Below are 23,893 nucleotides of genomic sequence, written 5' to 3' on the forward strand. Positions count from 1 at the left end.
GATGATAATAAAGGTATGCTGATGTAGGGGTATTTCCTGCTGGCAGCCTGCAACTTAATACTTATTTTCTCATTTGCTGACCTTACAAAAGAAACTCTTGTCAGAAAGAGTACTCAGAACAGTTACTGAAAATCAGTTATGTTCCTTTTGCCTATTACCAAATGGGAATATATACTTAAATCATGTGTGGACTGAGAGTTTTTGTTCTGATTAGTCAAAGTTTGTGGTTTGTTTTTGCTTTCCATTTATCAGTATTTTTACATTGCACCAGCTTGTCATATTATTGAATGCTTCCTCTAAGGCTTTTTCTTAAGATAAAGTACATTTTAATCTTTTCTACAGCTCTGATTCTTCATTCTATCTGAACCATTGCAAAATAGAGGGTTTCATGGGGAATAAGTACATTTCATCATGAATCAGTTCTTATTATTTATTTACATTTGTCTACCATTGAAAAAAATACCCTTTCCTGTCAGAAGGAGTGTGTATGTGGCTTCTGTACTGCATGACATGCAACCAAAATAAAAGTGAAATACTATTTTTATTTACTGCAGTATTAGCCTGTATGCACTGGCATAGTTACCTTCTCAGTTCAAAAAGTGTGTCTTCCTGTTTTATTAAGAAAACGTGGAAATCAGTTTGGCATGCAGTAACATGGATTGTTTTTCTTGTATAGTAAAGCTACTGAAGCTTGTGAACCAGTAGTGATAAGTTTTATTTACTGGTGTTTATTAATTCCTGTACTATTTATTCCTTCATAGGTAGTTCAGGAAGAATAATGACTTAAGTGCACCACTCTTCTGAACTACTGAGCCATATTACACTTGTCTAAACAAAAGGCTATAAAGCATAAAAAATCTATTTAAGAAATTTCTGCATTTAATTGCCATCTTGAAATCCTGTAACCACTGAGAAGTGTACATCTCCTCAAATAAATAAAATCAAGCAATTTTTCTGCGATGGTTCTACAGTCATAAAGGACAGGATCCAAAAGGTGTTAACTTTTATACGTGACAGTCTCTAAGAACTATCACTAGAAAACCGTAAGAACTTTCTTCAGATTGACATAAAACCTTGATCTGTTGACATAAGTAAGATTGTAGGAAGTCAAACACTCTGGAAGTTTCAGAAAAATGTGCTGATCAGTGAACCTATCAAGGAAGGATTTACCTTAATGCTATTCTCTCAAGATGATAGTAGTAAATGTCTTGCTTATAGGGTGGCTATGGTATTATTATTATTATACTTTTAAAGTTATATCACTCCATATATAATGATAATTAACTGTTAGAAAGCCTCACGTTCCCTCTAAGTTTGGATAAACATTCAGACCTTAAGTTAACTGTTGATGTTACATTACCTATTTTAGGCAGTATCATAGAGGAAGATCTCATTCAACTTCTAGTTGTTTCTATAACACACACATTTCTGTATCTGCATAATAAATTTGGAGTCACTTTAGAGCCAATTTCATCCTGTTTCTGCGATTCATGTGAACATGCATGAGGTGTAAGAATTGCTGTGAGGTATCCTAGGATGCTCCCAAAGCTCTGGGCTCTATTTCACTTCGGCTTAGCCACTGTGCAACCACTGAAATGGTTTTATGGAACACTGCAGGGGAATTGTAGATACAGGGCTGTCCAAATGAATGAGCTGTGCGGGACTAAATCATAGCTTGTGTTATTTGTGAATGCATCTGTGTGGATCAAAAAATCTCATATTTTGTTATTGTTTTCTTCTTTTTTTTAATGAAAATTTAAATTCTTCTTAAAGATTCTGGAGATCAGAAAGAGGGAGGTAAGATAGAATCTGTGACAGAAAAATGGATATAGCTGCCATAAGATGTGGGCTAAGTAAAAAGTGTGCTTTTATACAAGCATTTTTTAGATAATCAACATATGACTTGTGAAAGTATAAATAGAAAATATTAGGAGAAAATTTTCCTGTTATTTTGATATGGAATAAAATGCAGGATTTCTCCTAGAAATCCACCCATCTTTAAAAGTATTTTCCTATCTCTTGGGAGCGTTTCATTCTAGTTACTATTCTGTCTTTTCTACTTGTCATTAATTTTTTAAATATGAGAAAATCTTAATGTGTACACTCATGACAATGTGATAATTTAGCCTTCTTATCTGACAGTCTCCTACCTGTCAAGCTTTTCTGGAGTGGCTCATTCTTGACCTCTGCTTTCGATGTTTTTCTAAAAGTAATTGAATTCTGAAGAGGTCACATACATTCCCACTATTGTGAAGCAAATACACAGGTTATAAACAGCTTGAAAAATATATATCAGCTTATTTTCCTGACATATATATATATATATTTGCTTCACAATTAATGCAAAGGTAATAAAGTAGCCTTTATTGTCTCACTGGTTTTGTGTTTGCATGGGATTTGTAGGTACTGTGTTTATGGCAGATTTGATCGAATTGGCTAATAAGTTCAGAAGCTCACAGGTGTGCCTAAATGTGTCTTACTTCCCCAACAGAGGGCCTGGAAATTAATATCCTAAATACAGACTTGGAGAAAGCTACAGGAGACTAGAAAATGCTAGAAATATATCAATTTATCTCAATTAAAATTTCTGGAGTATATAGTTGTTTTTTTTTTACTGTGCAAGATGATCTGAAACTGACAAAGCACCAAAAAATATTCACTTATGTATATATATTCTCCGTCAGTCAGTTTAATAGAGCTGTGTTGGTTGTATATTTGAAATTCACAAAGCTTTCATTTTATGGTTATGAAATGGCCTCTCTGACTGTGTGTTTTTCTCTGAACAACACAAAAGTAGTTTATTTAACTACCATGGAGCAAACTGTGGGTTCTTTGTGATATCCAAGAAGAAATCCCCAAGACTGTCCTTTGCCACCTCACTTCAGGACCTTGTTCATAATTTAACATCTGTGGTTTTGCTGCAGTTTCCCCTGTAGCTTTTGGGAGTGGTGCTACACTTGCTGTTACTCAGATGTGATGTTTCGGCTAATCATCTTGTGAGTACTTATCTACTTACCCAATAGAAAGATGAGATATACATACCTTTTGTATCTACCATAATCTAACAGCATTTCTGATTCTGCAGAAGTGGAAATATCTTACAAGTTTGGTGTGGTATTTGTACAGTGTACCTGGATCTCCAATTAGACTTTAGATATAACTGACAGCATTATATTAGTCTTATGCTAGGAGGAATCATTGTCCTTTTGCAATAAAGCATTAAATAGGTACAGTATTACTAGGAAAAGAAATTCACTCCGTTGTTTAGTTCCAAATAGCCACAGATTTGTGGCACCTTACTGTACCTAATGTCGTTGAAAGGAGAGCTTTAGAATAAAATAGCATTGCATTCTCTTGGTACACAATCTTTCTTCCTCTCTTTAGGTTTTGGATTTTTTGGGTTTTCTTTTCTGTTTAAAAATGCCAGTAGATAATTTTATTTTATTTTTTCATCAGAAGTGAATCTCAGTTCTTCAAAACAAGTAATTTCACAGAATTCTATTTTAAAATAACCATCACAATATCTTAATAGGGCTGAAAACTTTTGTTCCTTTTCAAATTGTTTACAGTTGCATATCACAGCTGTTAAAAAACCTCATTGTTGAATGGAAATATCTTGTCAACTCAGGGAGTCTAGCAGCTAAAGATAGTCAGTGAGCTTTTTAGCCTGGAGATTTGCTTTAGATCCTTAAACACTGCCAAGTCTCAGCCAAGGACACCCACTGCTCTCTCCTATCAGTCACTTGGGAGTAGTCAGAACGCTGAGTGGAACAGACTGTAACAAGGCAAGGAGCTGATATGGGCTGCCCATTCATTTTAAGGTCAGGTTCAGTGACAACACAGTGAGAGTCAGTCAAAAGTAAAATATTGTCTAGTTCTGGAGAGGGCTCATGTATTTGTGACTGAAAATCACAGTTTGAACCTTTTTGCATTGAGAAAGGCATATAATTTGTCTCTTGAAGTTAGTTTCAAAGGGAAGCAGAAGCTATAGGTTGTATCAGCCAATAGCTGAATTATCAGGCATCAAGTGTAGCAGACATAAGCAACCCTTATTTCCCAGTCTCTCATCACAGTAAAACCAGTTTCAAAATTCCTATTGCTTTTGAAAGGGTGGTAAGTTTTGCTGTTACCTACGACAGGACCCTTCTCCATTGTGCATTCTGAGGCTGAAAGCTTCAAAGTGAGACCAGAGCTGTGAGAATTAGGTCTGTTCTGGATAGCAACTGGATCTCATTTATACAGGGAAGAAAAATGTTGTAAATAGACAGACTAAAAGACTAAAAGAATAATCTGCTACTTAGCCAAAGACTGAAGTCCTTGAAGGGAATAAAGGAAGTACCATATTTCTAGCTATCTAAATTTATCCCTCTCCAATGGCAGTTTACTCTAAGACTACACATATATTCTGTAAGTAGACATTCCCCTGCAAGCATTACGTGTTCAAGATATTTAGGAGACATGCTTCAGTGTCTGTGGAAATGATTATGTTTTTTGACCTCAGCTGTGGCAGGCACAGCACATTCTGCACTGCCAGAGAATCAATACCTTGCAGTATCAGACTCCTTAGTGATATGCCTTTGTATCTTGGCAAAACTTCTTTCTAAACATAACCAGGCCGTGCTACACTGCACACCACAGTCGTCAGGCAGTCAGCGCACGCTGACCACAGGGACTAAACAGTGGCTGGTTGAACATTTCTTCTTTAAAACCATGTGGTTCCCAATGCCTTAGTGAAAGGATAATTTCAGTAATATTTAGTATGAGATCTGCTATCTTGTATTTGGAGTGCATCTCATTTTTTTTCATGCAAGCTGACCTAGAGTTTGCCATAAAGACTAAAAATTTCCTTATTCATAGACTAGTTATTGTCTTTTCAAACAAGAGAGAACATTACAGGATGCTGTTTCCCAGTACTACATATACCACTCTTAATCAAAACTATGTAAATGTTCTTGAGAGGAATTACCATTACCATATTCTCCTTCTTGAATTAACAATTCAAAAATGTTATCAGTATTTTTCATAATGAAAATGTCATTTTTATGTTGTCCCACCAACTAAGAACGTTTAATTATTTCTAAAGATCTCCCTCCTTCACGTGATATTTTCTAAAACTTAAGTTTTAGAAAATGTCAAATGGCTGTGGCTACTATTTAGGTGCCATTGGCATGCTGCCTATGCACTGAGTATTACCATTTTATTAGTAGGTCTTCTAATACAAGTAACGAGGATCAAATAGCTTTCTGAGCTTTTATTTATTTGCTTTAATAACAGCTAATACTAAATTTCACTGGAGGAAAAAAAAAAGTCAAGTCATGGTGATTAATTAAGTTTACTGTGCTAATAACGCTGAAGTCTTTAAAATGTTCTGTATAGTTGAAAGTTTTATGTGGAGTTCCACAGAACATTTGCTTAGAGCCATTTATGCTCTTCCACAGAGTGCACGCACTAACTACTTGAGACAAACTTTTGCTTGTTTTGAAGCTGCCTGTATTCTCAAATAAATATTTATGCTGGCAGTTACCCCATTTGTTTACCAGTCATTCACAGATTGCACTTCATTTGGAAAAATAATTGCCTTGTGTAAAGATATTTATTCTTTTACTGCATGTTTCTGCACTGCCCCTGTAGATGGCATTTCTAAAAACAATTCCAGATGGAAGATACTCCTGTATTCTTCAGTTGCTTTAAAAATAGATGCCTCTGTATGATTCACGGCGATCTCTGTGTGCACCTCTGAGTTGACCTGAGCTATAAACAGGTTATAAATAAAGTATGCTGACACAGTAGATATGGATTTTTTTTGCATCTTACTGGTTTGCTTTTCTCTCCTGTAAGACATTAGCAGTAAATATGTCCTATCTAGAGTTAGGTAATTTTTAGGAAAAAAAAAAAGTAAATCTTGTGTGGCTTTCTGTCTATTTTTTACTTGCTTACAAAAAAGCTGTAATCAGAATAAATTCATGAATTAGTCCCCAGTTGCCAAGCTACAAATCTTCATTTAATGTACTGGAAGATTTGGTCCTGTGCTTTAAGATGAAATAGCCTTTTATACACAGATACGTGTCTTCTTCCAATCTGCAAATGCTGTAGCATGGAAATAAAAGCTTTCTTGTGGTGATGGACAATAGAGGAGCACTTCAGCCTAAAGGCTATAGTAGATAAGGAGTCCTTCTGTTAGTGTTCCCCACACTCTGAACTGCGAGATGGAAAATACCTAGTTCTTAATTGGTTTTGCCCTGAGAGTTCAAATGATGAGAGCCCCTATGGCTTATCTCTTGGTTGATGTGAGAAGAATCATTTTGACACATTTCCCACCAAGCTCCTAATCATGCTGTAAAATCTTTCGTTTATCAAGCAAAGTGATCATCCATTATAACATCATCACTTGCTGATGATTTCCTTCAGTTTCCTGTTAAAAATGAGGTGTTCAGAGAGTCAGCTTTGGCATCCAGGCTCAAAGATGATTACTGTAAGGAATTTTCTAAGCTGGATATCCTGTTCTTATCAAGGCTATACCACCAGACTTGTCTTTTTGGTTCTTCAGATGCTAGATAACCTTTGTGTGTTTCCTAAGTAGTTACTCATCAAAAACGTCTGTTGCTTTAAAAAATGTTTAGGGCTTCATAAATACTGCAGAAATGCTTAAGAGCTAAGTATCTCAGGGCCTTTAATGGACAATATCATAAAATGTGTCCTCTTTCTCAGTGGAAGATAACCAAACCAGTCTATTGCCCAACTAGTTAAAACAAATCTGTAAGCTGCTGTCCATTTTTTGCTTCTCTGCTAGAATAAAGGACATCTTCCAAAGGAAGAAATATTTCTCCCTTATCTTTCCAAGCCTGTAAAAGTAACCCCAGGGATATTTTAAAGAAGATTATAGTGTGTCCCCACTGCGGACTTCAAATGTAGTTAACAGATGGTGCGCTATCTGTTACAGTGGAATTGCTGTACCATTTGGGCATCATTCAAATGGATCACTTCCATGGACAGAGTAGGTTTTAAAGGGCAGTTCCATGTATGTACTCAGATCACTAGAATAACTTCCTATGGCTGTTAAGAGAAAGAAACACTTCAACACAAAATTACACCTACTGTATTTTTCCTATGGCAAATGTTAGAGTTTAAGAGGCAAAAATAAAAACATTATTAGTAAGCATCCTCCATACCCATGTTATTTCCTGACCAAAAGTGTCGAAGATGTACATTTCTCTTTTTGTACCCTAAGCAAAGATTGCGGAGGGTGACAAATCCTTTCAGTTCATTACCACTATCTGCTGATGATGGAGAAAAAGGAATGGAGAAGCTAGATCAGATTTGATTTGAAAATAATATTGTTAAATATTTAACTCAGTGCAGAAAGAGCAGGCGTAAGAGACTCTTTTTGAGTTGCTGCTGAGTATCCATGTGTTGGTTGATGGGATTCACACTATGGTCTGAGAAATAACCTGCCAGGAATGATGGAATGAATTCTGGAATCATAATGAAAATGAGGTAAGGAGATCAGAAACAGTGGAATTAAGTGGATCTTTGTAGGCACAGACTTTTATTCTCAAACTTTTCTAAGAAAAAATAAAGGGTTAATTAGAGCTCGCAATTGCTGTCATACATAGCAATAGTCAGAAGGACAGTTTTTGCTTTCTCTTCAATGCAGCTATCAATTCATCTATCATTTGTACATTTAGTTGTTTATCAACATTGTGATATTCCCCTCAGATCCTCTTCCCGTTCCTGAGCCAGCATTCCTGATATGCTCTTTATAGCCCAAATGCCTAGACTGAGTCCCAAGCAATCTGAAACCAGCTGTAAACCTTACATTCATTGCAGTGGGATTTGGAACAGGCCCAGTAACAAGAACATTGCAAATTAGGAATGATGTGGAAAAGTGGGTGTCATGGCAGAAATATGTGCGTGGGTGCTTGTATAAAGCCTGCAAACAATATGCTTGTGCTGAGCTTTTCCAACTATTATTTCTTTTTAGCCGCCAGTTTTAAAATAATGCAATTAGAAACTTTAGTATGGATTTGATTCATATTTTCATATGCAAGTAAACAGGAAGAATTCACATGAAGATATTATACTCTTGTGCTGCAAAAGCAGAAAGAATTTGAAGGCAGGGAATGATTTTGATTGAAGTATGCTTGAGAGAGCCACAGGAATATAATCTTCCCTTTGAGGGAAAAACTGAAGCGCAGAGCTGAGCTGTATCTTTTGAAAGAGTTTCATACTAAGTTGCTTGGTCCGTGCCATATGTAATTAGTGCATGCTGGATGGATGGCCATTTACACAATAAATCAAGTTTTGACCAAACAAATCTCTCTTCATGTTACCAATTTACTTCACTGGCTGCTTTCTTTTGGCTTCATCCTTCCCCTCACACCCCACTCCTCTATACCTCCTGTTTCTTTTTTTTTTTTTTTTCTGCAAGAACTTCCAAATGTCTCTGCATGTGCTGAGAGCACCAGGCATTCATTATGGGGAATCTCACTGTGGAGACAATGAAACTATGCAGAACAGGATGACGTTGTCACTATCTTCTTCAGAGTATGCCTTTAATATGGGAAAAGTTCTCTAAAACAGCTTCTATCCTGGCTTCACTCAGGTTGTTGTGACCTTTTGTTTTTGTGCAACTGGAGTTTCATTAGTTTGTTGCCGCATGCACAATTTCCAAAGGCTGCTTTGAAGACATGTTAATTATAGTAATAATTTCCAACTCATTTACTAGTCATTGCCTATTTTCTTTCAGGGCAAAAGTGGAAATAAGATCTTGCCCAAACCACTCCTTGCTGAACAGTAATGCCTTAAGTCAAATCTGTATCTGGATTTTTTTTCTCCGGTAAATTTTGCCAGAAGCCGTCATTTTTCCAAGGCCTGCGTAAGTAACTGCTTAATGCAAACATTAATACTCTAGATTATTTCACACATTAGTAATAGGGGAAGCATTTAGCCATCAGAGGAAGAAAAAAAATCTATTAGATAGAACACTTCATTTACTAGAAGCTAAATAAGCTGTTATTCTGTGCAGGTTCACAGTTACAGTGCCTTTCCTTCAAGCTTGTGAACAAGCCTTTGGGCTGCACTGCTTATTTGATCATCATAACCATCAGTAGCTTCACTGTAGAAACTCCAACAAGAACTCCCTGTTTTGGGGCTTGATTCTGTGAGGAACTGAGTACCACCTGGAAAGTATTTTATGTCCACAGTTTCTGGTGAAGACAGTTCCAACTGGCCTAGGATTTTGGCCAGGATTTATCAAGAGAAATATAGGTATCTTTTCAATAAGAGCCAAAGATAGTCATGTGTGAACATAATTAGTAAATGCATGGTACTGTCCATTTGCACATGCAAATCTTCAAATGTAAATACAGACTTGCGTGTGTATTCACATATTTTATGGACTCAGTTTTGGCACCTGTGTGAATTTAGTCCTCACTTTTACTGGTTTCTGTGATGGATTTGTGCATTCTGACAAGATGTAACCACAGTTTCTGAACTCTGGTTGAGTTCTGGTGTTGTGTTTTACAAGGTGAGCTTGTTGAAACTTGTTTGAGCCCTATTCACTTGCGCAATGCACAAAGAAGAAATCTTGTTCTCCCAGCTCATCCACTGGGAGGAAAAGTAAGCATATGTCATCAGCCATTTGCTCCTGCTCTTATACATACCTACAAATGAAAACTCTTTGCTGTGTATTTTCTGAGACCACCCTGTTTGCAGATGATTTGAGTGTCAAGCTGCAGAACTGACATTGTGTGATAGTTGTAGATAGTACTTTAAGGAAATAATGCAGTGGCCAAGCAACTGTTGAGTCATTTTGCTCATGTTTTATGCTTTCTTAGTTTACTGCACTCTCTGAAATGGAAACAGACTTACTGACAGTATGGTACCATGTCAGTCATTCGGTGGTAGTTAAAACTTGGTTGTCAAAGGAGGCCACACAGGGGAGCGACTGTAGACATGGCCAGCCTGGTGCCAGGGATCTAGGGAGCATCCTCCTTCAGCTACAGTGACACCACAGTGCTTTTGTGTCAAATGCTTGGGTATTTCCAGTTTGAGAAATGCAGTTATGTTGAATAGGCCTAAGTACCCCAAGCATTCACTCAGGGAAAGGAGCTATTGCTTTGGAGTTCCTCAAGCATGGGGGAACTCTCACAAGTCATCAAGCTGACACTGTGCAGGACATGCGCTCAATAAAATACATTCATTTAGGCAATCTCGCAAATGAGAGGGAAATGCTCAGTGAGGCAAATCATATATTACACATTTCAGTGTTGGATCATTTGTCACAGGCCTAGTAACTGAGCAAATGGCACTGCTTTCTTTAAAGACTGAGGTTACTTTAGAGATTTTGTAAAGAATTTATTTGCACTATATTTCTTCTTTCTTTCTTCCTTTTATTATTTTTTTAATTAAAAGAAGTCACCTTAAATACAGAAATCTCCAACACTTTCTAGTTCAACCATGCCAGAAAAATTAAAAATATTGTAATCTTTATAGGTTCTTTGAAGTTTCTACTTTCTGATCACAGGCAAGATCTGCAGAGGCCTTTAATGACTATTACTGAGAGCCAACTTTGATTTCATCTAGAATTGTAGAGGAGGATTGTAATTATTTGTTAGTTTTATTTGTGCGGTCTGTTGGAATTTCTGCTCATGGGCAGAGGACAAACATAAATGAAATACAAATTTTAAAAGGAACATTTCTTGTTCCAAGAAAGACTTCATAAAGTTTAGAAATTTCTATAGGAATTTTGTTTGTGTTATGGAAAATGTCATTTCTAACGTAATTCTGTGTTTGGTTTCTTTCTGTGAGGCTATTAGCTCATTTCTGGAACTTGAATACTGCGAGTGAATTCCATTCTTCCTTTTCTTTATCTTGAAAAGCACTGTGCTTTTTGGTTGGGAGCTCTATTTGGTCTTCGTAGCTATAGGGCTGCACAGTGGAACATATGGGATCACATGAGCTGGTTTCTGCCAGATGAGTTCTGAAAACCTGTTATTTCAAGTTTAGTCATATGTATGGTGGAGGGTGGGGAAACTGTCCTTTATCTAGCATAACTCTGTGAGAATGTATTTGTGGATCTGATTTCTGGTGCATATATGAATATTTTCCTTCATAATTAGAAGATAGTGTTCAGTCCTTTCTTTAATTGCAATTCGTGTATGTTAAGACACATCAGAAGTGCATATTCCTTTGGCTTCCCAGGACCACATACCATCAATTACTTCATGGTATAGTTCTTTGAGAAGCATGCAGTGTTTGTTGTGTGATTTCTCTAAAGAAGGACCTATAGGCATGGACAGAATATTAAGTGCATCCTTTTTGTATGTGTGTAAAAAAAGCCCTTGTTTGTTATATATGTAGAGTATTTCATTGCTGTCTTGAAAAACAGCGATCTTTGTAGATGATAGAAGTGCCCGTAATCACATAAATAAGTTCCCACCTGTAGTAAAAATTTTCACACAGCTGTGCTAAGCTGTGCAATTTGACAAGAGACCGATTTCAGTTTGCTGCATGGCTAAAAATAGAAACCAGGTGAAACAACTAAATGCTGACATTTGAGTAGGAGCAATAAATCAAGTGAGTGGGTGGGGGAAAAGGAATGTTCCTGTCTTCAGAAAGAAGCCTGCTTTTTTCCATAGGAAAATAAAATGTGTTTGCATAAGGTGGCATATTAGCTCCCCATATCATTATATATGGGATATGATGTAAACCAAATAAATAAATAAATTAAATAAATAAATAAAGAATGATGGCCTGTTAGATAAGCTCAGTAGTTTGCCAGTGTCATGAGTATCTAATTCATTAGGGGAAGGAATTCATAATGTTTAACAAAATAATTATCCTGTGTGTGCTAGTGATTTCTACCCTTGTTTTCCTATCCTTTAGTATCTGTGTTTGTCAGTAGGGGCTTTCATTGAGAGCAGAATTGATCAGTAGTCTCAATGTAATCATTAACTGGGAGAAATAATTAGTTTAAAGTTAATTCATCTGTAATAGTTTCTGGCATGAAAAAAACACGTCCAGTGCAGTGAGATATCGTATGCAGAAAATTTGCAATGATTGTGTTGAGGAATTAGAGGCAGGAAACAGTAAAAATGGTAAAAAGGCTGGCATAGCACGGTCTTTCCCTACTGCCTAATAAGAGAGATTTTGTTGTATAACAAATGAGTTTTTGGTTTTTGAAGATTTTGTTTATCAGATTTCTGTTTGTGTCCCACCCTACTGTCCAACTTTGAACTCTTTGCTCAGTTCTGTATTATTGGATGAAAGATCGCTCCTTTAAACCCGTAATGATTCTGGATTTTCTCCTTGGGGATGTAATTTTGTCACGGTGAGAGGGAAGGAGGGAGATACAGTTTTTTTTTCTTCTTTCTAAGCAGGTGAATTCATGCTTGGACATACGTAGTATATACATATAATGCCTCTCGCTTTTTTCTTCTCGCAATTTGTACCTCTCATGTGCTAAGCGGTACAGTTAGCAACAAACGCTTATAATTATCTGATATGTTCAGTTCCGTCTTTACATTTTAGCCTGAATTTCCCAAGATAGTGTCTAGGAATGCGTAATAGCTACTTTTTCAAAAGCAGATGGTGGAAACTAATAGTTTAGCAATGATAATAACTGCTTTCTGATAAAGAGTAAAGTATTTAAACTCAGGCATAATCTTCCTTGAAATAGCTGAAATTTTCTTTGTGTTTGAAGTGATGCATTATGGAAGTATGGGTTCTATGTGTTTAGCTTACCAACCTGCTATATGATTTTGGAGCTGTCACCCATAGATGAGTTATCCAAGTGAAATATACAGTGTGTTTCATTTTAATACTGCATTTCTATAGTTTTATACACAAATTAGGAATCCTTTTAAATTATGCTTCACAAAAATGCCTGTGAAATTTATTTTCACCATATCTCATAGCTCCTCTCCCTGACACTCCCTCCATGTTTTAGTGATGTCTCCATCAAGTAGAAAATGCTCTGCATTTCATAGGTTTATAATATATAATGCAGTAATTTAAAGTGAATTTTAGTGAGTTTTGTGGATCTACAGTAATACAGAACATGAGAGAATGGGAAAGAGGAAAAGCCTGTTTTACAGAAAATTACTAATCTGTTCTCCCAGAAAAATAATATGAATATTAACAATATTTGCATTACAGTGATGCTGTTCTCTGGTAAGTAACAGATAAGATGATACGGACTAGCAACTGTTCTCTGATTTTCACCTAAAAGAAGTCAAGGGAAATCTGCTTGCGGAGCACACTGACCTTGAGCAGGTCCAGATCCAGGACCCAGAACTAGAACTGATGGTAACGCAAAATATGTTAATGTACACAGAAAGCCATAACAAAAGATGGCAGTTGATATCTTTCTGTTCAGTAGCATCATCTTCCTCTGAGTGTTTAAATATATATATATCTGATTGTCCTGCACCTTCTTTGAATTCTGTTAAAGAGAACTGTAACTTGGTAATGCCTATGTTAATTTAACGTACAGGTAACATGGGTAGAAATAAGAGGCATTAAGGGTGTGTAATGTTTTGTACTAACTTATGTTCACTTAGTTATAAAGTTGCTACATTTTAGTAATTTTAGTTAATGTTTTCCATATGGGGTATCTGCCTCAGCCTAAATAGTTATGAAAAATGTCCAGCAGGAAGGGTGCAGCCGTTGCTAAGAAAGCATCAGGAGGGGTTTGTTTGCTTAGGTTTAAAGAAATGTAGCTAATACATTGGATTTCTAGTAACTTCATTATTTTATTGAAGTGGAAGAGGGGAACAGAATTCGGTAGTCATTACTATCTTCTTTCATTCTGGTGGGAAAGCTGTCAAGATTTGGCCAAATTACAGAACTCTAAAAATCTCATATATGTACTCAGTCTGTTCAGACGTGATAGAATTTGGCAGCAGCATCATCAAAAGGATCCATTCATGCTAAGCATATCCCAACTTGCCAATTAGACTTTGTATCTGCTAACTCCTCTTGACTGTAATTCATATTCCAGTACAGGGCTGTAAGGGCAGTAAGGTGATTTCTTATTCCTGAGCTGTAGAGATTCACTGTTACACAAGTTGCAGAAGAAAAACGTAGAAAAATCTCTTGGTTCAGAAAAAAAGAAACATCATCCCTGTGTTCAAGAACTAGATTTTAAAGCATTTTTTATTTTTTTGTGTCTGAAATCAACTCAGCATATTTATTAACACAGTTTCTATGCATGAAGCTGAATTCCAGCCTGGACCACGCTTGTTTACTTCTGAAATTTGCATATAAAATCTATCAGCATAGATAGATTTTCACAGTTATTTGCATTCTCAAATCTATATTACTTAATGCTGTTTTAATGCATTGGAACCCTTAACAGTGTTAAAGGTGCATGACTGAAGTTTGTGGTAAGTCTACCATCTGGAGGTCTGAATTCATAATGAAGAGTATGTCTGGACTGCTGAAGGACAACTTTCTCTCTGAGGTTGAAATAGTCTGTTACAGAGCAGTTTGATAGTTTAGTACATTCTACCCTGACATTTCCCCATGCTCCCTGAGTCTTGTCTAAGCCTGGGAACTGGGAACATGCTTTACTAGTTAGCAACCACTGATGTTCTGAAGACATATACTAATTATCTTACTTTCTATAACTAGTATGAAGATTGTTTTCCAGCAAAGTTCATGCAACAGCACTTCTCAGCAAGGTGGTGGTTCTGTCCTGGCAACAAATGGTTTTCCCTTTAAAAAAAAAACAACTATATATATATATATATATATATATAAAGCAGAGTCTAAATTTCAGCTGAATACGAAACTCCAGCAAAAAGTCCTTTTTATTTTATTTATTTATTTTTCTTTAATGGCTAACCATTAGAGATTCTGAAAGTAGAATGCATTTCAAAAGTAGTTTAAGAGCTGCTTTCATCAATCTTTATTATTTATTCGTTGACTTAGATGACAGATCTGAGCTACTTTATAGTTGGAGGTGTGGCTGATGGCTTGCATGCCCTTCTTGACCTTGTCAAGGGCAAACATAGTTTAAAGTTGTTTATAAACTATAAATTTCATGGTAAAGAATGATGTGAAAATAAATTCAGTGTTCTTCTGAAATGATTAAAAGAACATTATGTAAACAGGATACCACAGTAGGGCAGTCACTGATGAGTGTGATCTATTCCTAAGAGTTGTGAATGTACATGCAGTAGAAGCTGATCATTAAAAAAGACTTCTGTCACTGTGCTTGGTGAGAATAGTAGTTACTGTGTAGGTATTATCTGCATATAGCAATGAATCTACTACGAGATATTCATGCTTACCATTGTAAAGAATGAAATGTGTGAGCACCTTTATTATTTCAGGAAAACCATTCACAGTAAGTGGAAGAAACTTCTCCATTCCTGACCACTTGGGGGCTCTTTAGTAAAAACAGGCTGCAAAGTCTAGGGCATTCAAATAGGATGCCTGTGGTTGTTAGATGTTGCCCATTAATTACATTGATTCCAAGATGTGCCTTGTTTGGATCTAGACTTTAAATTGAGATTTCTACCTATATTTATTTTATATTTCCTGTATGCTCTTTACTGATTTCTGGATTATTTAGGACAGGAATAATTCAACTTGTCCCACTGATTAGTGTCTGTATTCCTCTGGCTGAGTTTACAAAATGAATTTCAAAGACAAAACTATATTTAATCAAATTCAGAGATTCTTAAATTATATTACATGTCTGTGTTCTGGACATGCTTGTCTCAAGCACGATGGGGTAAAAATCTTAATCAAGGTTTTTGGTGATGCTTACTCTCCTGTGAGAACTGATCTGACCCCCTACAGATAATTATTTCTTTTAACTTGAAAAGCAAGAACACTTCTAATTCTACATAAACAAAACTTTTCATGTGAAGGTTTCGTCCAGAGTGAACCAAGATGGTGCTGGTATCGGAAAACCAAAAAATAAAAGGATGTTGAGAGTAATTTCAGCCTGAACAGAGACATCCCTGTAACTCATGTAAGCCACCCACAGGCAGAGCTCCTCATTTCCTGGGGGAGGTGAAGAGATGCACACTTAAGTTCTGCTGTTTCTCCTCTAGATGGATGGATGGATGGTGAATTTGTAAGCTACTACAGATAACAGACAGATCTTTGACATGTTGTAATGAAAGCATACGTTAGAGATTTTAATTGTTAAAATTTAATTGCTAATCATGAGGAGGGGTTTAGCCTCTTCTCCCAGGCAACAAACAGGACCCGAGGAAGAGGTTTAGACTAGACTTAAGAAGGAACTTTTCTTTCAGAGAGTGGTCAGGCAGTGCTGCCCAGGGTGGTGTTGGAGTTGCTGTCCCTGGCAGTGTTCAAGAGGTGTCTGGATGAGGAGCTACAAGATATGGTTTAGTGGTTTGCTGCAGATACGGTATTAGGAGGACGGTTGGACTAGATGGTCCTGTAGGTCCTTTCCAACCTTGTGTTTCTATGATACTATGATAATGGGGTGTGACAGTAACCACTAGTAAAGGTGGCTAGAAATGGAAACATATTTTCAATCCCACAAGTGTTGCAAGTAATTTTAGATCCCCATCACAAATCAGGATACAAAGTGAAAAATGCAAAGGTTTCTGAGAGCAGAGATTCTATCAAAGTATCACAGAATCACAGAATCACAGAATTACCAGGGTTGGAAGGGACCTCAAGGATCATGTAGTTCCAACCCCCCTGCCTAGCAGGGCCACCACATTTAGCTTAACCTTTCAGTTGTGGTTGGTTTTTGTTTGGGCTTTAATTTGTGAAGAAAGCGTGTATCAGTGTTTCCTTCTACCTGTGTTGTCAGATGAAAAACCTTTTCCACTGTGGACAGTAGTCAGGGAGTGATACAGTTTTCTCTCCCAAGAAAAATGGAGTCAGTGGTTTCTAAAAGGTAAATTTGCTAAAGAGGTTCTTTTGTAAGCGTATTTTTGGCAGAATGTTCTTGATGGCTTTTAATCATGACTAATTTCATTAAAATTAAAAACCAATTGGCAATAGAAGTTGAAGCAAAACACATTGTCAGTCTCAAAAGTTAATTTGGACTTGGCACAATTAGAGCTTACCAGCTTTCCTTATTAGCCTGTCAGGATCCAAACTGCCTTCAGTAAAGGCAATGGTAACAATTAGAAAAAGCAACATGGAGCTTCTTTGGAGTTTAGTGTAATTCTGTGAAAGGGTGAGTGGAAAGGCAGTGGATGGAAGAAATGTATATAAAAAAATAGAGGAGTAGTAGGCTATGCTATGCAAATTTATCTGTAGGAAAAAATTTCCAGCTTCCTGTGTATTATTTGTAAATTAATGGTTTAGCATGAATATGTGTAAAACTAGTTGTGCTCCAGGTCTCAGCTGTTTGCTACACAGAATTTGAAATTAAGCTTTTCCTGTAATTAGTATACCCTTTATTATCTAGCTGGCATGCAAGTTGAGCATTTAGATTAAGTGTTTAGTTCAATTTATGAGCTAGAAATGAGGGTAGAACACCACAGGAAAAAAATGGCCAGTCAGACAGAATTTAAGTTTAAAGAGATATTTTCTGTTTCAGCGTAATACTTAGAACTACCTTCAGCCAAACCAGAACTTAATGATCAAATACTAAAACCTTTTATAGTATATGCTCAATTTCAGTGTATATATCCAGACAAGAATTTTGCAATTTGGTCATTTTTAGAGCCAAGTTATGGTTCTGCTTTTCATTTCAAATACTGTCATGGTCCAAAAGCAGTCCATTGGCTGGTACAGATGTTGCATCTCATTCATTGTGATGACATGGGAAGCCTGTCCTTTATTGAGCAGCAGCAATGTAATCTTTTCAAATATCTTATCAGATATTGTATTAGCTGAGGTCATCAAGATATTAGGTGTTGCACTTCTGAAGTTTAAGGAGCAAGAGTGAACATAAAAAGTGAAAAACCCATAAGAGGATGTAATTGATATCCATGTAGCTCAGCTGTTCCAAAATATATTTTTGCAAATACATAATCCAAGAACCACCCACACAGAATTTGATCTTAACAGACTGAACAGCATTAGATTATAATGATTTTTCCTTCAGTAATTTTTGTTGGCTAATAGTTGTGTAAAGAACAGTTCTTTTATATCCACTCTGGAATTCCCAATTAATTCTGTGAGCAGATAACACTGATGAGTGTATGACACTTTTATTTTGGAAAGGTTGCAGATCTTCTTAGATAGCTGTTCGTGCAATCCTCCTTTATTTCAGTCCTGTTTATTAGTTAACAGCTAAATGTTGGTTTTGGTCATAGACATATACAGTACTCTGAGTATGCTATCAAGATTTGTAGGTTCTATTCTTTATTTGCATGTGATGATGATAAAATAATGCTGTTAGGAACTAAAGTAATCACATAGCTTTGTTAAAAAATTTTGGTGTGAAATTGCATAAGGAATTTGAAAGTCCTCCATCACACTGACTTTCAATAATATTTTTGTCAGATTGAGAATGTGGGCCCAATCTTAGCAAATATACGGAGTTTGGACTGATTCACTGCTTGCAACCTTTCTCCTTATCAGATAGTAAAGATATCATTTTATGGTGCAATTCTAATTAAAAAAAAATAGAGCACATTGGAAAAATATGCAAACGTCTTAATGATCTTTGTTTCAGATATGCGTAGTTGTGATTAGATGTGACACGAAGAAGTAAATGAAAATCACCTAGCTGAACTGGTGCTTCTGAGACCACTCCACAGCCGCAAACATTTTAGGAATTTTGAATAATGTATTAATGATTTTATGAATCAGTCTTTAGAAGTTATTATTGGCATTCACATTATGAATTTCTCAAACTTATTGCAGTTGAACTACAAGTAGTGATTGTATTCCTGTCTTGAACATTCCCAAACCCTAGAATACAGCATATTTTCAAGACCTGGGAAATATGTACAGTTATTCCACATCTCAGGAACAGAGGGTAATTAAGGCTGAATGGGCATTCAGGAGCCCTCTGCCCCAACTACCCGCTCAATCAGCATCTGATGATGTTTCTCAGAGCTGCGTCTAGTTGTATTTAGAATCATAGTCTCCCCAGAGTTGGAAGGGGTCTTTGAAGGTCACCTAGTCCAGCTCCCCTGCAAAGAACAGGGACAGACATCCTTGGAGACTGTAAAGACCTTCAAGGAGAGAAACAGCACAAGCTCCCTGTGAAACAGGTTCACTGTTAGCCTGCTCTCACTGGGAAAATGTTTTTCCATATGCCCAGTTTGACACTTGCTTATTTACGCTTGTCAGTGATCATCCTCCCATTGCATACCACTGTCTCTGTCCTCTCAGTAACCTCCTCTCAGGCACCCATGAGAAGTTCTCTCTTCTCCAGGCTGAGCAGACTTCTGGCCTATCCTCATGGACTGAGCGCTCCAGGCCCAGCCATTGCAGTGGCATCCACTGAACTTGCTCCAGTTCACTGTTACCTTTCCTGCACTGCTGGAACCAGAGCTGGGTTCAGAAATGTGGTTTAATGATGCTTATTGGTTCTTGCACAAGAACAATTTCTGCTACCTACCTGACAGGTACCAAAGTGGCCTTGACCAAAATTGGGATGTGATAGCTGTGTGTGTTTTTATGACAGGTAAAAACTGATGATTCCTTTTCCACAAGCAGCCCTATGTTAGGAATCCTGCTGTGGTAAAAATGCCAGGAGCTCTCTAATGTGAGTGAGGTCTGTCCAGATGTTCCTGCAAACCCATTTCTGGGGCAGGGTTACAGCATTAAATATTTTTTAAATCTGCTGATTCTGCTTATTTTGTGGAAGATGATTTTTTTTTTCTCCTAAAGCTTCTCATTTACGTTGTTTTTCTTAAAAATAGAGATGTGGAAGAGGATTAAGATATTCACTCCATGCAAATATCTGATAATTTTTGACTAACAGCAAAATTGTTAGTTTTAAAAAATACTGCTTAGAGTGTAAGAGTCATGCTAAGTCCATAAGGTGTTTTAAACTATGGCAAAATAGCCACTACCATAATAAAAATTACTTGCTACCATATGTAAAACACTCGTATAACACTCCCAGTATGCATGTTTGTGTATTACTATTGTTTCAGTCTCAATGTATGAAAACTACTCCACTTTTGATTCTTCTTACGGATATTTATATATGCGTAGTGAGACAGAGTAGGCTCCTTTGGATACTGTGAGAGAGAATGTCTTGACAGCTTCCAAATCAACCTGGTATGGGAGTAAAGTTATTGAGAATTCCTGTGGTCCAGGGGCCATATAAGCAGTTGAAAGATCATGCTGAGACTGGAATTACAGCATAGGAAAATTTCAATAGAAATGAAATTTAAATGAAATTGTGTTATTTCACTAGTAGAAATAAAGAAGTTGAAAGGATGGAGAGATCTCAATGAATGACTCATTCATTCTGAACTGGATGTTGCATAACAAAAACTTAGTCTCACAAATAAACCAGTTTTGGTTGCTAGAGACAAAATAGATTTTATGAATAAGTGGACATAATTATTGCTAATAATAGCCAGTAGTGCCAGTATTTCTAAATAACAAACTAGCTGTTCAGTCTGCTCAATACTGAAACTGAAATCTAGACCTACATGAATGGATTTTCAGAAATCCCTATTCTGTTCTCATGCAGGGAAAGCTAAAAGTATGCATAATAGAAAAAGGCAAAGAAAGAGGCAAAGCTCTCTTTTAAAAAATACTAAATATAATATCCATATTTCCTATAACATGGGGTTTTAACAGTGTAGGATGAGTTTGTCCTTGTTCACTCCTTGGGTGTGTTTTGAATATTCAAATATTTCTTTCTTTCCCACATTTTATTCAGTACATCAATTTCATTGTTTGTGTTGAACATTAAAAATGATCTTCAATTTAATATACAATATTCAGTAAAATTTGTATAAGCTATGTACATGCTTTTGTATTCAACAATACTTAAATGATTTTGTGGCTTATTTTAAGAAAAACATCATACTTATGTGTAATGAATACAAGAATAACACTGTATAGTGTTCAGATTCAATTTAGAAGTCAGGCTTCCTGAAAATGAAATATCCTAAACAATGAAAGAGTTCCCAAACTCTTTCATGTTATCCTTCATATATAAATTATAACAATATTAATAAAATAATACTTTAAGAAGTAGGAAAAAATATTAAAATAAAAAAGTTTTAATGGATTTGAAAATGATTCTGTGGAATCCTTGGCAGGACTTTCAGTGAGACAATGAAAGGCTTCTCATGGAACTGTAAAGTAACCCTGGGAAACTTTCCAGTTTCAAAAGACTGTGTCGTCCTACTCTGTGCTTTGTATCTCCTTTCAGACTTCATTGGGCACCCCCACATGATATCACAGCAGTATCACAATCACAATCACAAGCTGCAGGCTTGCCTCAGAAAGACATTTCTAATATGTGCCATAATGTAAGGACTGTCCCTTCCCCCATTACTGTCATCACACGCCAATCCTTCAGTCTGATGTCCCTGTGACATGCCTGCCATGCCTGGCACAGCTCTTGAAACCTTCAGTCTGATTGCTCTCTGCTTATAACTAACACTGAAAATGAAGCCACGTCTCTGGATAACATTTACAGCCCCGTGCAGTAGACAGAAGGCTTGCATTAGTGGTTCAAAGCCATTGGAAAATACTAGGAAGTTGTTATTTTCTAGAGTTACTGTATATTCTTACTTATATTATCCTCATTTTCCATAAGCTTATCCAAGTAAAAAAGTCAGTTTTGTAGTTGACAGTATAGAATAGAAAGTTTAATTTGGAAAGTCTGAAAATTACTGTTGTATTTCTTAAAACTTTTTTTTTTTTTTTTTTTTTTGGATACACCAAGGAAATCTGTGAGGACGTCAGGTCACTTTCTTAGATTACTTTACTAAATATGGCCTGTGGTGCAAAGCCTGGAAAGGGAGGAGCTTTCTTAGTTACCTTTTGGTGAACCTTGGGGAGCCTGCAACTCTGTTAAGAGATCCCCATTGACAGAAACTCTTTATGGACAAGAAAGCTTGCCTTCATTTACTGGTGAATAAGCAAAAATGACAGTATAGGTCAGACCCTGTTGAATTTTGATATGTAACAGCTTAGCATTTTGGTCAGATGCTGTTAAATTTTAAGTTTTCAGATAAAATGCAGTTGCTGCTGAGTAATGTAGGAGCATGAGAATAGACCTAAACATTCTAAGTCTCTGTCATATCACTCCCCCCCCAGCCAACCCGCCTTTCTTTGTCCAAAGAAGTCTGTGGTAGTTTCAGAGCTTATTTGTTTTTTTCTGTTTACCCTGGAGCCCAGTGTTACATGCAGTTTTTTGAGCTTTCTAGGTGGGGCTTCATATTTCTGTTATTTAATTTATTTTGGGATGAAACCCCTAATTAAACAAGCAAGACCTGTTTCGCTGCTTCAAATAGTTGCAAGGGAGTTGTACTAGAAAGCTAAAATCATTGAAAGGAGATACTTTTCAGTAATTAAGTGCAATAAAACAAACTCTACAGCTAGAACTGAAGAATCTCTAAAACTGACAATTGACAAATGGTTGGTTCAGATCCTTTGTTATCAGGCAAAACCTGCCAGTAAAATCAGAAATGGTTTTGTCAAAGTAGAAGACATTTAGGGTTGTAGCCAGTGTTCTAACAATGGCAAATCCGCACTGTATGTGCACTTCATTTCTTAAAAATAAATATTGACCAAGTCTAGCATATGTAAAGATTGAATTTAAATCAGATTTGGAATGTGTCAAAATACAGGGTTTTTTATTGGCCTAGTTCTTATTATTATAGTTCCCGAGACACAGTTTAGATTTTCAGAGACGGGAATGGAGAAAAAGAAAATTAATATTATGGAAGATTAATGGCAAATGGTTACACTATTAGGGCAGTTAGAATATTGCCACTTGTAAAAACATTTCAAAGTGGAAAACATTTTACATCATTACAGAAATATATTCACTACAGCTTTGAAGAGTATTGCTTCAAAATAATGTCGGCAGAAATCATCAGTATGGCTGATAGGACATAGAAAATAAGGTATTCAAGGTTAGCAGTGTCTAGAAGATTTTTTAAAGGATATATCATATATACCCCTTGGATTTCCAAAAAACGTGACAGTGGTATTTGTCACGTAGTGTACAATGTAATTAACAGTACTGAAATATGTTTTACTAATATATAGATACACAAACAAAAAAGAAAATTAAGCAAAAATAAAATAAATGTTAATTTAATAATGGAAGTTAGATAATTGATCTTTTGGATCTACTTCCAGGATCCCCCATGTTTTAAAGCAAGTTATAATCAGTATTTATTTTATTTATTTTATCAGTATAAATTAAGTTCTTAAGTTCTAAAGGAACAGGATGCCATTTGTTGTCTCCAGTAAATGATGCTTGTGGAATTAAGGAGGCGGGTGTAAAAAACACTGTGACTACAGAAATATCCTTGTTAGCCTTCAATACAATGAAAACTTTAAAAACAAAATATATTTGAGATACCATCCAACACCATCCAAGTGCTTTGTTTTAGAATGCACATAGCAGTTTCTCTGCCTGTTCTTATATTTGCATTTTAAAAGGAGCATGACAAAGTAAGATAAAAGAGATAAAAACTGAGAGATCTAAACCTGTAAAATAAGATAACAGAAGAATAAAATAAGGAGATAAGCTTAAACATTTCAGCAGGTGTATTGTTAACCAAGTAGCACCTCACACAGACTAAGCTGCCTGAAAGAGCCATGGAGATTGGAAAAAGACTTTTACAACTAAATAATTGGCTTTTTTATTTTTTTATTTTTTTATTTTTTTTTAATTATTTTTTTTTTTTTTTTCCCAGTCCAGTATCTGCTCTTGTGCAGCAGTTAATGTTTCAAGTGTAAAAAAAACACAGTTCACTGCAATATTTGCCTGGAAGTTGACTGAGTTTGT

The 23,893-nt window shown here is 36.2% G+C and overlaps 1 long non-coding RNA gene across 1 annotated transcript in view; it reads left to right on the forward strand.

Annotated features, from left to right (window-relative positions):
• Positions 1 to 8,742: 8,742 nt before the first annotated feature.
• Positions 8,743 to 23,893, forward strand: part of LOC146761318 (uncharacterized) — a 143,336-nt gene continuing 128,185 nt past the window's right edge. The window contains exon 1 of the long non-coding RNA XR_014944578.1: positions 8,743 to 8,875. This is a non-coding gene — a long non-coding RNA (uncharacterized LOC146761318). The remainder of the gene's footprint in view (positions 8,876 to 23,893) is intronic.

Source organism: Coturnix japonica, chromosome 3 (assembly GCF_054131305.1).
Source record: "Coturnix japonica strain WE chromosome 3, WE-NBRP24, whole genome shotgun sequence".
Lineage (NCBI taxonomy): Eukaryota > Metazoa > Chordata > Aves > Galliformes > Phasianidae > Coturnix > Coturnix japonica.